This window comes from Phocoena sinus, chromosome X (assembly GCF_008692025.1).
Source record: "Phocoena sinus isolate mPhoSin1 chromosome X, mPhoSin1.pri, whole genome shotgun sequence".
Classification (NCBI taxonomy): Eukaryota; Metazoa; Chordata; class Mammalia; order Artiodactyla; family Phocoenidae; genus Phocoena; species Phocoena sinus.
In genome coordinates this window covers 107,983,164-107,996,912 of record NC_045784.1, presented here as the reverse complement: position 1 = coordinate 107,996,912, position 13,749 = coordinate 107,983,164, and the positions used below count along the sequence as shown (strand labels likewise).

At 34.7% G+C, this 13,749-nt stretch overlaps 1 pseudogene; it reads left to right on the top strand.

Moving 5' to 3' along the window:
• Window positions 1-2,452: 2,452 nt before the first annotated feature.
• On the top strand, window positions 2,453-4,237 carry LOC116747181 (annotated as a pseudogene).
• Window positions 4,238-13,749: the final 9,512 nt, after the last annotated feature.

The following is a 13,749-nucleotide window of genomic DNA, read 5'->3' as shown; positions in this document are numbered from 1 at the left end:
TGAGGTTTTCTACATTCTTACTTTTGTTCTAGAATTGTAATGCATGAGAGAGGTTAAGTTATTCTACTACTGATATTATCTATTTCTCTTTGCATTTACTGATATTTTCTGCTTTATGACTTTTTAAGGTACCTTATTTGATGAATAACTGACACACTTTTATGTAGGATTGTACTTTGTTAGTAAGAATTACTCTTCTTCATTTTGCCTCAGATTTTGACTCATATTACCATCAAGACTTCTGGTATGTTATTTTTTTTTAATACACAACTGAAATACTTTTGACTTTTATTTTCAACCTTTCTGAGCCACTTGATTTTCCTTGTATCACAGTTCTATAGCATATGGTCACACTTTGCTCCAACTGAAATGTGATGTTTTTCTTTTTAATGGATTATTTACCACATTTACAGTTATTGATAGATTTTGTCTTAATTCTGCCATAAATATTCTACATTTGCGGTTTCTGGTTTTATGTCTTCATTCACATTATTTATTTGTGCTTAGTGTTTTCTTCACATTGTTTTTCTGTATATATCCCTTCAAATAATATGAGGTTTGATTTTAGTTTTTGAAGAGATTACTTTTTATAATTTTAATATTAATATTCTATTTAACATGATATAAGACTCCATCAATAATAATGGTAGAATTATTATGCATTTATTCTGAGTTCTTTTACCTCCCCATAATTTTAATTTTTTTGCTCTATTATAATTAACATTATATCATTGTATATGTAACCTATTACTTTATTAGCTTTAGCTTTAAATTATATACTTTCACCTTCAAGCTATAGAAGACTGGGAAATCTATTTGTATTACTTTCTATTTTCTCTTTCACACCCCAATCCAACTTTATTTAGCTAGAATATTACTATGGTGTCATGATTTATAATATTTAAATTCTGCTCTGAAACAATAATTCTCTTAGTTTTAGTTTTAAGGCTAGGGTTTAATGGATTTAATGCTTGCCACCTCTCTGTTTAACATAGATTCTCTTTCATCATTTGGTTGTCTGAAATTCTTCTTCTATTAGATCAGTTCAATAGGACATATGTAAACTATACTCCATGAAATTTTGTGTATTCAAAAATCATAGTCTGTTATCATTATATTTGAATTAATATTTGCCTAACGATAAAATAGAGGGCATACTTTATTTTTTTTGAAGATTCTGTGAACACTGTTCTGCTGGCTTCTAATATTGGAAGGTGATGTGGACATTTTTGAGACTTTCTGGGTTTCTTTCCCTTACAGGTGACTTCACATTTTTACTTGGATGTCCAAAGAATCTTCCTTTATCTTTGAATCCAGAAAGTTTACTATGATGCATTTTGATGTTCATTGTTTTGTTTCATTTTCCCGACTGGGACTCAGTGTACCCTTAAAGGCATTTAAATTAAAATCTTATTTCCAGAAAAGTTTTATGAAGTATACTTTAAACACTGATTTTCTATTCTATTTATTTCTCTTCTTTAGTGACACTGATTATGTGTAAGTTGGTTCTTCTGCTTGTCTTCCATATTTATTATTTTAATCAATCTTTTTTTAAACTTTTTGTTCATGTCCATCTCTCTCTTACTAGCTTTTACCATTTCTCAGTCCTCATCTCCACATTCCTTGCTGTGTTTTCAACAGTTATTTTCTTTTATGGTATCTCAAAATTAAGATGGCTTTATTTCTCTCTTCCACTTTTTTCTCTTAATTCAGCTGGCTCATGTTTTAGCTATTTCTGTTGTTTTAAAACATCTTCTCTGAATTCTTAGACTGCTTTGAAATCCTATTTAATTTTTTTCCAGGTTTACTGAGATATAATTGACATATAACATTGTATAAGGTATACAAAGTGAGAATTTGATATACGTATATATTGTGAAATGAGCTCCTATATTAAAGTTATGATTGTTTTATTGAGCTACCTGAATTACAATAATATATTTAGTTATGTCATCTGTTAACTTACAGTATTTTTCTTGTTAATATTCTTCACTAACCACTTGTTTTCCATGTTCCTTTCATCATACATGCATACGTCCTTTTACGCTGCTTCACTGTTTTGCACTTTGCAGATACTGATTTTTTTTTTTTTAAGGTTGAAGGATTGTGGAACAATCAAGCAAGTGTACTGTCACCATTTTCCCAACAGCATTGGCTCACTTCCTGTCTCTGGGTCATATTTTCGTAATTCTCACAGTATTTCAAACTTTTCCATTATTATTACATTTGTTGTGGTGATCTGTGATCTTTGACGTTACTATTGTAATTGTGTGTGTGTGGGGGGGGTGTACCACAAACCACACCCATGCAAATAGATAGCAAACTTAATAAATAAATGTGTGTTCTGACTGTTCCATCTACTAGCAGTTCCCCCATCCCTTTTCCTCTCCTCCAGCCTCCCTGTCCCCTGAAATGCAACAATATTGAAATTAGGCCAATTAATAATCCTACAATGGCCTCTAAGTTTCCAAGTGAAAGGAAGAGTTGCATGTATCTCACTTTAAATCAAAAGCTAAAAATGATTATTCTTAGTGAGGAAAGCATACTAAAAGCTGATACAGGCCAAAAGCTAGGCCTCTTGCACCAAAGAGTTAGCCAAGTTTTGAATGCAAAGGAAAAGTCCATGAAGGAAATTAAAAGTGTTACTCCAATGAACATATCAGTGATAAGAAAGCAAAACAGCCTTATTGCTGATATGGAGGAAGTTTTACTGGTCTGGATAGAAGATCAAACCAGCCACAACATTCCCTTAGGCCCAAATCTAATCCAGAGCAAGGCCCTAACTCACTTCAATTCTATCAAGGCTGGAAGATGTGAGGAAGCTACAGAAGAAAAGTTTGAAGTTAGCAGAGATTGGTTCATGAAGTTTAAGGAAAGAAGCCATCTCCATCACATAAAAGTACATGATGAAGCAGCATAGTGCTGATGTAGAAGCCGCAGCAAGTTATCTAGAAGAACTAGTTAAGATAATTAATGAAGGTGGCTACACTAAACAACAGCTTTTCAATGGAGATGAAACAGCCTTCTATTGGAAGAAGATGCCATCTAGGATTTTCATAGCCAGAGAGGAGAAGTCAATGCCTGGCTTCAAAGCTTCAAAGGACAGGCTGACTCCATTGTTAGGGGCCAGTGGAGCTGGTGACTTTAAGTTGAAGCCAATGCTCATTTACCATTCTGAATCCTAGGGCCCTTAAGAATTATTCTAAATCTACTCTGCCTGTGATTTATAAATGGAGCATAAACAAAGCCTGGATGACAGCACATCTGTTTACAACATGGTTTACTATATATTTTAAGCCCACTGTTGAGACCTACTGCTAAGAAAAAAGAGTTCTTTCAAAACATTACTGCTCATTGATAGATAATGCACCTGGTCACCCAAGATCTCTGATGGAGGTGGACAAAAAGATTAATGTTCTTTACATGCCTGCTAATACAACATCCATTCTGAAGCCTATGGATGAAGAAGTCATTTTGATTTTCAAGTCTTATTATTTAAGAAATACATTTCATAAGGCTATAGCTACCACAGATAGGGATTCCTCTCATGGATCTGGGCAAAGTAAATTGAAAACCTTCTGGAAAGTATTCACCATTCTAGATGCCATTTGGAACATCTGTGATTCACAGGAAGAGGTCAAAATATCAACATTAACAGGAGTTTGGAAGGAGTTGATTCCAGCCCTCATGGATGACTTTGAAGGGTTCAAAACTGCAGCAGAGGAAGTAACTGCAGATGGCATGGAAATAACAAGAGAACTAGAATTAGAAGTGGAGCCTGAAGATATTAATTAATTGCTGCAATCTCATGATAAAACTTGAATGGCTGAGGACTTGCTTCTTATGGAAGAGCAAAGAAAGTGGTTTCTTGAGATGGTATCTACTCCTGGTGAAGACGTTGTGAAGACTTGAAATGATGACAAAGGATTTAGAATGTTACATAAACTTAATTGATAAAGCAGTGGTAGTGTTTGAGAGGATTGACTCCAATTTTGAAAGACATTCTACTGTGGGTAAAATGCTATTAAACAGCATTATGTGCTGCAGAGAAATCGTTTGTGAAAGGAAGAGACAATCAGTGAGGCAAACTTCAGTGTTGTCTTATTTCAAGAAATTGACCCAGCCATCCCAACCTCCAGCAACCACCGCCTTGATCAGTCAGTAGCCATCAACATCAAGGGAAGACACTCTTCCAGCAAAAAGATTAAGACTACCTGAAGGCTCAGAAGATGGTTAGCATTTTTTAGCAATAAAGTATTTTTTTAAATTAAGGTATGTACATTTTTTAAGATATAACGCCATGCACACTTAATAGACTACAGTATAGTGTAAACATAACTTTTATATGCACTGGGAAACCAAAAAATTGCTGTGACTCGCTTTATTGCAATATTTGCTTTATTGTGGTGGTCTGGAAGTGAACCCACAGTATCTCCAAGGTATGCCTGTATTTTTTCATGGTATATTTTTGTAGTTCTTTTGCTGGTTCCTCATTAGTAATTACTTATGTTCGAATAAACCAAGTATCTGTGGACCAGCAGTTTAGAGGGGCTTATGTGGAGGAAGGGCTAGTATTTTTTACTTATGATACAGAGTTGTATGTGAGTTATTTAAATATTTACTTCTCCCTAACCAGCCATACACTACTTCCTGTTTAATACTTCAGTAAGCCTCCTATTTTTTGTTTGTTTTGGCCATGCTGCATGGCTTGTGGCATCTCAGTTCCCTCAGTTCCCCAACCAGGGATTGAACCCGGGCCATGGCAGTGAAAGCCCAGAATCCTAACCACTAGGCCACCAGGGAACTCCCAAACCTGCCTTCCTTTAATGCCTAATGGAATGCAAGGAATATGGGGAAGTACTCTGTAAAATCCCATGCTTGACTTTCTAAACAAAAGATTGACAAATTTAGCAATAACCCTTCAAAATTCATAGCTGCAGACTTTCTTCCTATGTGTATTTCTCAGTGTCCTCTGAGTTTTCTGTATTTGGCAGCTCTTCCCCATATATCGTGGCACAGAGTTACATAAGTCTTCTAATATCACTAAAATTTGCAGGGATTTTTATTTTTAAACAAGAATAATGTTTTGGCACGGTTTTTGATAGCATTTGCCATTCTTTTCTTTATTCCTTCCTAAAACTAGATGTCTAGAAGGCTCACCTTATTTACATTTTGTAACTTCAATACTTTAGAGAGTTCATTAACTTCCCTCACCATTTAAAAAATAATTCTCATTTGTCTCTTTATGTATCTATAATACATATTAAACAACTCATTTAAACTAAGAATTTCTTGATTATTTTAATGTTCAGATTTTTTTAACATGCTACAAACCATTTGTCAAATATGTTTCCTTCTGGTAAAAGTTTTAGCCATATCATTAACCTTCTAGCTTACTCAAGCTTAACTATGTATGCTCAGTTCATCAAGTAATGTGTAGTTTTGCAAATTATAAATGACCTTTTCAATACTGTAGATGACTTCTGCAGTATCAGCTACAGACTCTGCTTTAGTTTCTTAATATTGTCACATAGAATTGTCTAAATGTCTGTCATCTACAAGTTTATAATGAACTCTGTGCTAAGCACTGTGTCAAATCAGTTCATTAGCAGCATTACCAATCATTTTCTCTTTTCATTGTTTCTTTCCATCACTGCTACCAGCTGTGGCCTAATTCCAAAATGTCACTGAACAACATAAAACAGCTTGGGACGGTGAGGTTTTTAACAGACTAAAGATTTTCCTTTAATATTCTGGATATAATCCTACCAACAGTAACTCTTTATGGAGTGGCCCACCTATATGACTGTGAAGATGCCTCTGTTATTATAGATACAGATAGGTAGGTAGATATACATAGATTGATCAATATAGATATATAGGATGATGTGCATGTGCATGTAAGCATGAAAATAAACATCAAGCTCATAATTGTATGTAATCACCACTTTATAACTTAAGTGGGTTCTACTGGATTTGTTTACTTTAATAGATGGAGTGTAGAATTACTTACCCTGTATAAAAAACAATCTAGATTTCCAAGGCCAGGTAATAAAAATTTATATAACTCAGCACTGAATTAAAATACTTGAGACTACCACTTGATGGAATTGGTGGTGGGTTATTTTCAAAGAAAAATATAGTATAAAAAAAATAGTTTAAAATAAGTTTAACTCCCAAAGATGTTCATAGAGCTGCTGTTTATAAAACATTTATTTAAGAATGATAAAGTTAATGAAATACATCTGTATGTATTAAATTATGTTTATATACAGTCCCAATATCCTATAGAAAAGCTTATTTAAAGTTTAAGTTTAAGTAATAAACTTAAAGACAATAATTACAGAACACAAAAGTATGTAGTATTGATGGTGATGGTGCTGGTATTAGTGCTGGTAGTAACAACAGCAGCTAATATTCACTGAGTACTTGCTAAAAGCCAGGTACCATGAAAATGTTGCATGGATTATTTCATTTAATCTTCACAATAACTTGGAGAAGTATACAGTATTATCATCTTAATTTAACAGATATAAAAATAAAGATCAGAGAGGTTACATGAATTATCCAAAACTCATGTAGCTAGAAAGTGAAAGGCAAAAAAAAAAATATTTAAACCAATTGATTTAATTAAAAATACATAATTTTCCCATATGTATATATCAGAAACTATCATCACACTGTAAAAAATGAAATTAAATGGTGAAATACATAAACCATATATAAATAAATGTATGTAATATAATCATCAAAAAGCTAAATAGCTGTCCCTTTCTAATGAAATTATCTATGACTGCCTTTTGTTCTTTATGTGTTACATATCTTCACATTGAACATAGATTTATATTTGGAAAATTAGGTTTTAAAGAAATAACAGTTATCCCTAGAGGCGTGAGATAGGGAGGGGGTGGGAGGGAGGCTCAAGAGGGAGGGGATATGGGGATATATGTATGCATATGGCTGATTCACTCTGTTGTACAACAGAAGCTAACACAGCATTGTGAAGCAATTATACTCCAATAAAGATGTATATAAAAAAATAACAGTTATCAGACAACTATATACAAAGGAAAACACAATTATCAAGGGGATAATTGTATTTCAGGTGCTATAACAGTATATAAAATTATGAAATGTGCTATATTAAGTATCAAATAGAAAAGATTTCTAGATTCAATGAGGTTGAGGAAGTTTAACAATCATCAATACACACCTTTTTTAAAAGCATTAGAAGCAATCTATAAATAGAAGCTTTAAAATCACATAAAGTAGGATTAGATTTAAATATTTACCAAAAGTGATAGTTTCACAAAAGTTTCATAAAATCAAACATTTTTCACACACCATTTATAGTGACCATGTTGTGTGTATAGTCATGTTGTTAGCTGAGTTGATCTCATGCAAAACCACAAGCTTGAGGAATTAGTCTATAACCTTTACATAATATTTCAAAGTGATCAATTTGGACTCAACATTGGTACAAGATTGGATGTATATTCATATTTCATTTAAATACTGTTTGCCTATGATACCAAACAAACACAAAAAGTTGCTGCCAAGGAGTTGGAGACCACCATACCGGGAGACTCACGTACTAGGCTGTTATTTAAAAATGGATCTTCCTGGGACTTCCCTGGTGGTGCAGTGATTAAGAATCCGCCTGCCAATGCAGGGGACACGGGTTTGAGCCCTGGTCCGGGAAGATCCCACATGCCGCAGAGCAACTAAGCCTGTGTGCCACAACTACTGAGCCTGTGCTCTAGTGCCCGCGAGCCACAACTACTGAAGCCTGCACGTCTAGAGGCCGTGCTCCACAACAAGAGAAGCCACTGCAATGAGAAGCCTGCGCACGGCAACAAAGAGTAGCCCCCACTCACTGCAACTAGGGAAAGCCCGTGCACAGCAACGGAGACCCAATGCAGCCAATAAATAAATAAATAAATTTATTTTTAAAAAAATGGATCTTCCTTTTCCACAGAATTTTCATATAAGAGTTGATCCAGAAGGACATACTTTTTTTTTAACTCTCGCCTCCTTGTTTAAAATGAGAGGGGGAATATCCAAATACACACCCCTGGAAGTGATTTATATGTTGGGATAAGGCTGGGAAAGAAAAGAACTATGTTCTGAATATTACATTTATGAGTTTGTTTGGATGTCATCCAAAATCATTGAAAAGAGTGAACAGACCTACACGCCAAATCCCAGAGCCATGTTCGCGTTATTCGGCATACATTCCAGACTGAGAATCAATGTTAGAAACAGCTACAACTGTCAGCAGCTTTGAGAGTAACTTGAAAACATGACATTTTGGATTTTAGAAATATTTTTCACAGCAACAGAGATGGGTAAAACACATACGTTTATGTAGCACACCACTTTGCCTTGTGTCAGTAATTGCTGGCTTGGGCCTCTGAGATGTCTCTATCAATCCACTGAAAATAAAGTTAGATGTGAGCATTCTATGAGGGAGCAAAATGGCTGTCTGTATTTAAAATATCTCAATATTATTTATGCATTATTTCTGACACATTTACAGTGACTTTTTAAACTAAACATTTTATTTGGAGACAATTGTACACTCACATGAAATTGTAAGAAATAATACAGAGAGACCCTATGTATCATTTAATCGGTTTCTCCCAATGGTAACATCTTGGAAAACTATAGTACAGTATCACAACTAGGATACATACTGACATTGACACAATCAAGATACAGAACAGTTCCCTTACCACAAGGATCCTTGAGTTGCATTGTTATAGCTATACTCACTTTTTTCCCATCCCATCCTAACCTCTGGAAACCTCTAATCTGTTCTCCATGTCTATAATTTTGACATTTCCAGTTGCTTTTAGGAAGTAATCTTTATTGGTTTCCCCTTCCTATCTTTCAGTCCTTTCTCCGTGACTTTTACTCATATCTTTCAACTAAAGCACTCTAGGTTCAGTGTAAGCTCCCCCTTTTTCAAAGTAAATAAATGTCCGGGGAATGTAAACCAAGTTTTGGTAGAAAGATCAAAAGTTTAATTATTTATTGAGTATCATATGCAGGATACTGTTCTAGGCATTAGGGGATATAGTGAATGAGACAGACAAGGTCCCAGTCCACATGGAACTCACATTCTAATGGGGAAAAAGGCATGATAAACAAATTTTAATATAGATCAATGGAACAGGATAGCAAGCCCAGAAATAAACCCATGCACTTATGGTCAATTAATCTATGACAAAGGAGGCAAGAATATACAATGGAGAAAAGAGTCTCTTCAATAAGTGATGCTGGGAAAACTGGACAGCTACATGTAAAAGAATGAAAAGAATGAATTTTGTGTATCCCTAACACCATACACAAAAATAAACACAAAATGGATTAAAGACCTAAATGTAAGGCCAGATACTATAAGACTCTTAGAGGAAAACATAGGCAGAACACTCTATGACATAAATCGCAGCAAGATCTTTCTTGATCCACCTCCTAGAGAAATGAAAATAAAAACAAAAATAAACAAATGGGACCTAACTAAACTTAAAGGCTTTTACACAGCAAAGGAAACCATGCACAAAACAAACAACAACCCAGAGAATGGGAGAAAATATTTGCAAACGAAGCAACCAACAAGGGATTAATCTCCAAAATATACAAACAGCTCATGCAGCTGTATGTCAAAAAAACAAACAACCCAATCAAAAAATGGGGGGAAGATCTAAATAGACATTTCTCCAATGAAGACATACAGATGGCTAATAAGCACATGAAAAGATGTTCAACATCACTAATTATCAGAGAAATGCAAATCAAAACTGTAATGAGGTATCATCTCACATCAGTCAAAATGGCCATCATCAAAAAGTCTACAAACAATAAATGCTGGAAAGGGTGTGGAGAAAAGGGAACCCTCCTACAATGTTGGTGGGAATGTAAATTGGTACAGCCACTATGGGGAGCAGTATGGAGGTTCCTTAAAAAACTAAAAGTAGAACTACCATATGATCCAGCAATCCCACTCCTGGGCATATACCCAGAGAAAACCATAATACAAAAAATACACACACCCTAATGTTCATTGCAGCACTATTTACAATAGCCAGGACACCGAAGCAACATAAATGTCCATCGACAGAGGAATGGATAAAGAAGATGTGGTAATACAAACAATGGAATATTACTCAGCCATAAAAAAGAATGAAATAATACCATTTGCAGCAACATGGATGGACCTAGAGATTATCATATTAAGTGAAGTAAGTCAGACAGAGAAAGACAAGTGTCATGTGATATCACTTATTTGTAGATGATAAAAATAATGATACAAATGAACATATTTACAAAATAGAAACTGACTTACAAATATTGAAAAGACATTTATGGTTACCAAAAAGGAAAAGGGCAGGGGAGGGATAAATCAGGAGCTTGGGATGAACATACACACACTACTATATATAAGATAGATAACCAAGAAGGACCTACTGTATAGCACAGAGAACTCTACTCAATATTCCGTGATAACCTATATAGAAATCTGAAAAAGAATGAATATATGTATATGTATAACTGAATCACTTTGCTCTACACCTGAAACTCATACAACACTAAATCAACTATACTCCAATAAAATTTTAAAAACTCAAAAAAAACATAAAAAAATTAAATGCACAAATTTTAAAGTCCTTACCCTTACATGATATTTCTCAGTTACATGTGTATGTGTGCGTGTGTATGCGTGTGTATATATTCAATGCGAAAATAATCTGCTAGACTATACACTCCATGAAGGCAGATATCTTATCTGCCTTGTTCACTTTTTGATTTTTAAAAAATAATGCTTGGAACATAGTAGTTGGTTATTTATTCAACCACTACTTATAGCAAGCCCATAGTGTGGTCCCGGGCATGGTGCTAGGCACTGAGAATACAGCAGTAATCAGATAAAAGTCCCTGCTCTCACAGAGCTTTGTGAGATAGCTATCCAAAGATAGCTGGCACCAAATAGGCTTTCAATAACCTGTCACTGCTGCTGTTGCTATTGTCATTGTTTTTACTGTTATTAATATTTACTTCAGCTGATTCATAGACATAATGGTTGTGGTGACTCTCAGAACACAGGACAGATGTGTGAGAAAATTCTGTGTACGATGATGCAAATGTTAAAGTTAATATTTTATGATCTTTCCTCCCATAACCACAAGAGATGTTTTGACTCTCCTCCTGGTAAGCAGTATTCTAGCCTTTTTTTCCCCAGCAGACATGCCTAGTCCAATTATCATGTTGATGTTTATTCTGAGCACACCATGAAAGTGTAGCTTGTCATTCAAATGCAGGGGAGTCCTATACCAATAATACTAAACAGCTAGTGCTATGGAAAACAACACAAAACAAAAATCAATTTGATTTACAATACATCACTGTTTTCGGTAAACTACCTTTCTATTTGCCTTTAGAGAGATGACATATATTTCTTTTGGGGAGACAAAATATGTATATATTTCTTTGCATTTCTAAATATCTTCTAGATTGATTTTGGGGCGATTGATTGGATAAAACAGAGAAGTTTATATAGTACACCATTTTGTCTTATGTCACTAGTTGCTGACATAAGATATAATAAATACAAATATTATTCCCAAAGATTCCCAGTCTTCGGGAAGAATGTTCAAGATTGGACTGGGTGCAAAGACCACCTCTCAAGGATATCTGATTGAACACATATAATAGCAAGTTGCTACTCAATATCAACATGCTTAGACAGATGATGTGTAATATTTTGTACATAAATGGGTGCTCTTATCTGAGACTTTCTTCTCCTGACCTTGCTCATCCTCTCTGTTTAGGTGTTAGTTGTTTGCAGAGAGCATTTTTTGAGGATATTTCTCTCTTCTTAACCTCTCTTTTGGTGGGAACACAAAGATTTGAGGATCAAATATAACTTCAGGGGAAGTCCAAGCTTTTCTTTTACTGAAAGGCAGAATCCAGGCCGATAGGATGACATTTCTAACTGTTTGAATTTCTGGTGGTTTATTCTATACAGATGTAAATTTAACATTATCTGGCCTTTAAAGGAAGAGCACACGAGAGCAGGACAAGACCAAACCAAAAATAGCGAAGAGAAACAGTCTTCTGTGGAAATGTCTGACATCAGTAACAAGCTTTTTCCTTACCATTGCCACTATCCTAATCTTGGCGCTCACCTTTATGCCTACAACTATATCAAAAACCCCTTATCTAAAACACCTGCTTCCACTATCTGTCAAGAGGCTTGTCTCACCTCACTCTATCTTCACATCAGTCCATCCTGTACATTTCACCTGGAATGAAACGTTGTGTCTTCCTAAAACACTTTTGCCCTGTCATCAAGTTACTATAAAAACAAATAAAAGCAAAAAAAAAAAAAACATTAATGCCTACCTTGGCTATTCAATCTGTGTTGGAGTCCTGGAATCTGTACTTTTAAAGCTCCCAGGTCATTCTGAGGTATAGCAAGGCTAAGGATTTGCTGGAGTTGAAGCAGAGCTCAAAGTCTTCTATTTGACATCCAAAGTCCAATTTAATCTGACCTTAAGGTTACTATATTTACTTGAAAATATGTTTTAAAAAACAGTAAACGTCATTAATTTTAAAATCTTCTAACTGACTTGAGTGTGAACAAAGATTTCTTTTCACTTATCCAAAGCAAGTGCAATTTTCATGCAAGTCCGGGTTTCACAGAGGTAGGATATGAAATGCTAAACTATCAATTTTCTAACAACCCAACTTTAAAAGGCAGATTTTTTTTTCTCATTTCTTGGAACGCTAGGAGGCCTTTGGCAGTAACTCTGTATATAACAGAAAGAACTGAAACAATGCAATAATATTGCTGCAAGTAAAACTTTCATTATTGGGCTACTTAAGACAGACTATCTGCTAAAATTTGCACCTGTTTTGCGCATGTCTGATTGTTAATTCAAAATACTTACAGGAACAGTGAGGCTTATTGTGAAAGCCTCACTGCACTAAACGCGAATATATGTAACCCAGTTCATTGAGTAGTCTAAAGGAAGACTTAAGGTGTTGAGTGGAGCAATTTATTCAAAAAATCGATGGCCTAGGGAGAGCAATTGATCTTAATTTATTGAAAATTCTGTTGATTACTCAACTTCCTCAATAGTAAATTCTGAAGATATCAGAAGGTTTTGATGTTTACCTGACCAATGTTTTTTTTTTTGCTCTCTTTCAAATCTCAGGCCTTTGCTGAAACCTGAATTATTGATAGTTCATATTTTTTCAATTTCATACCACTTTGGCACACATAACTTACTGGTAATTGTGGTCCACAATCACATTGAATATATTTTCATACTAGATACTTGGGCTAAGCAACTCTATAAAAGGGAATTTTTTCTGAAATTAAAATGTCTGACTCTATATATCTTCAACTGTAAAAAGGGTACTGTATTAGTTATTTGCTGCTGTGTAGAAATTACCTCAAAACATAGTAGTTTAAATCAATCAACATTTATTTTTGTGAGTTAGGAGTTTGGGAGCAGCTTAGCTGGGTGATTTTGGCCTAACATTTCTCATGAGGAGGTAACTAATAGTCCTGGTTTCCCTGGGACTGTTGTAAATCTAAGTCTCTGGAAAACTGCAACAAGTTGGTCATGCAAACTAGAGGCCTGGGATGCAAGACTTCTAGTGTTAAAATCCAGTGAGGATCTGGACGACCTGTTTTTATAGTAACTAGCTTATTCTTAGGAATTCTCACACTTTATTTAG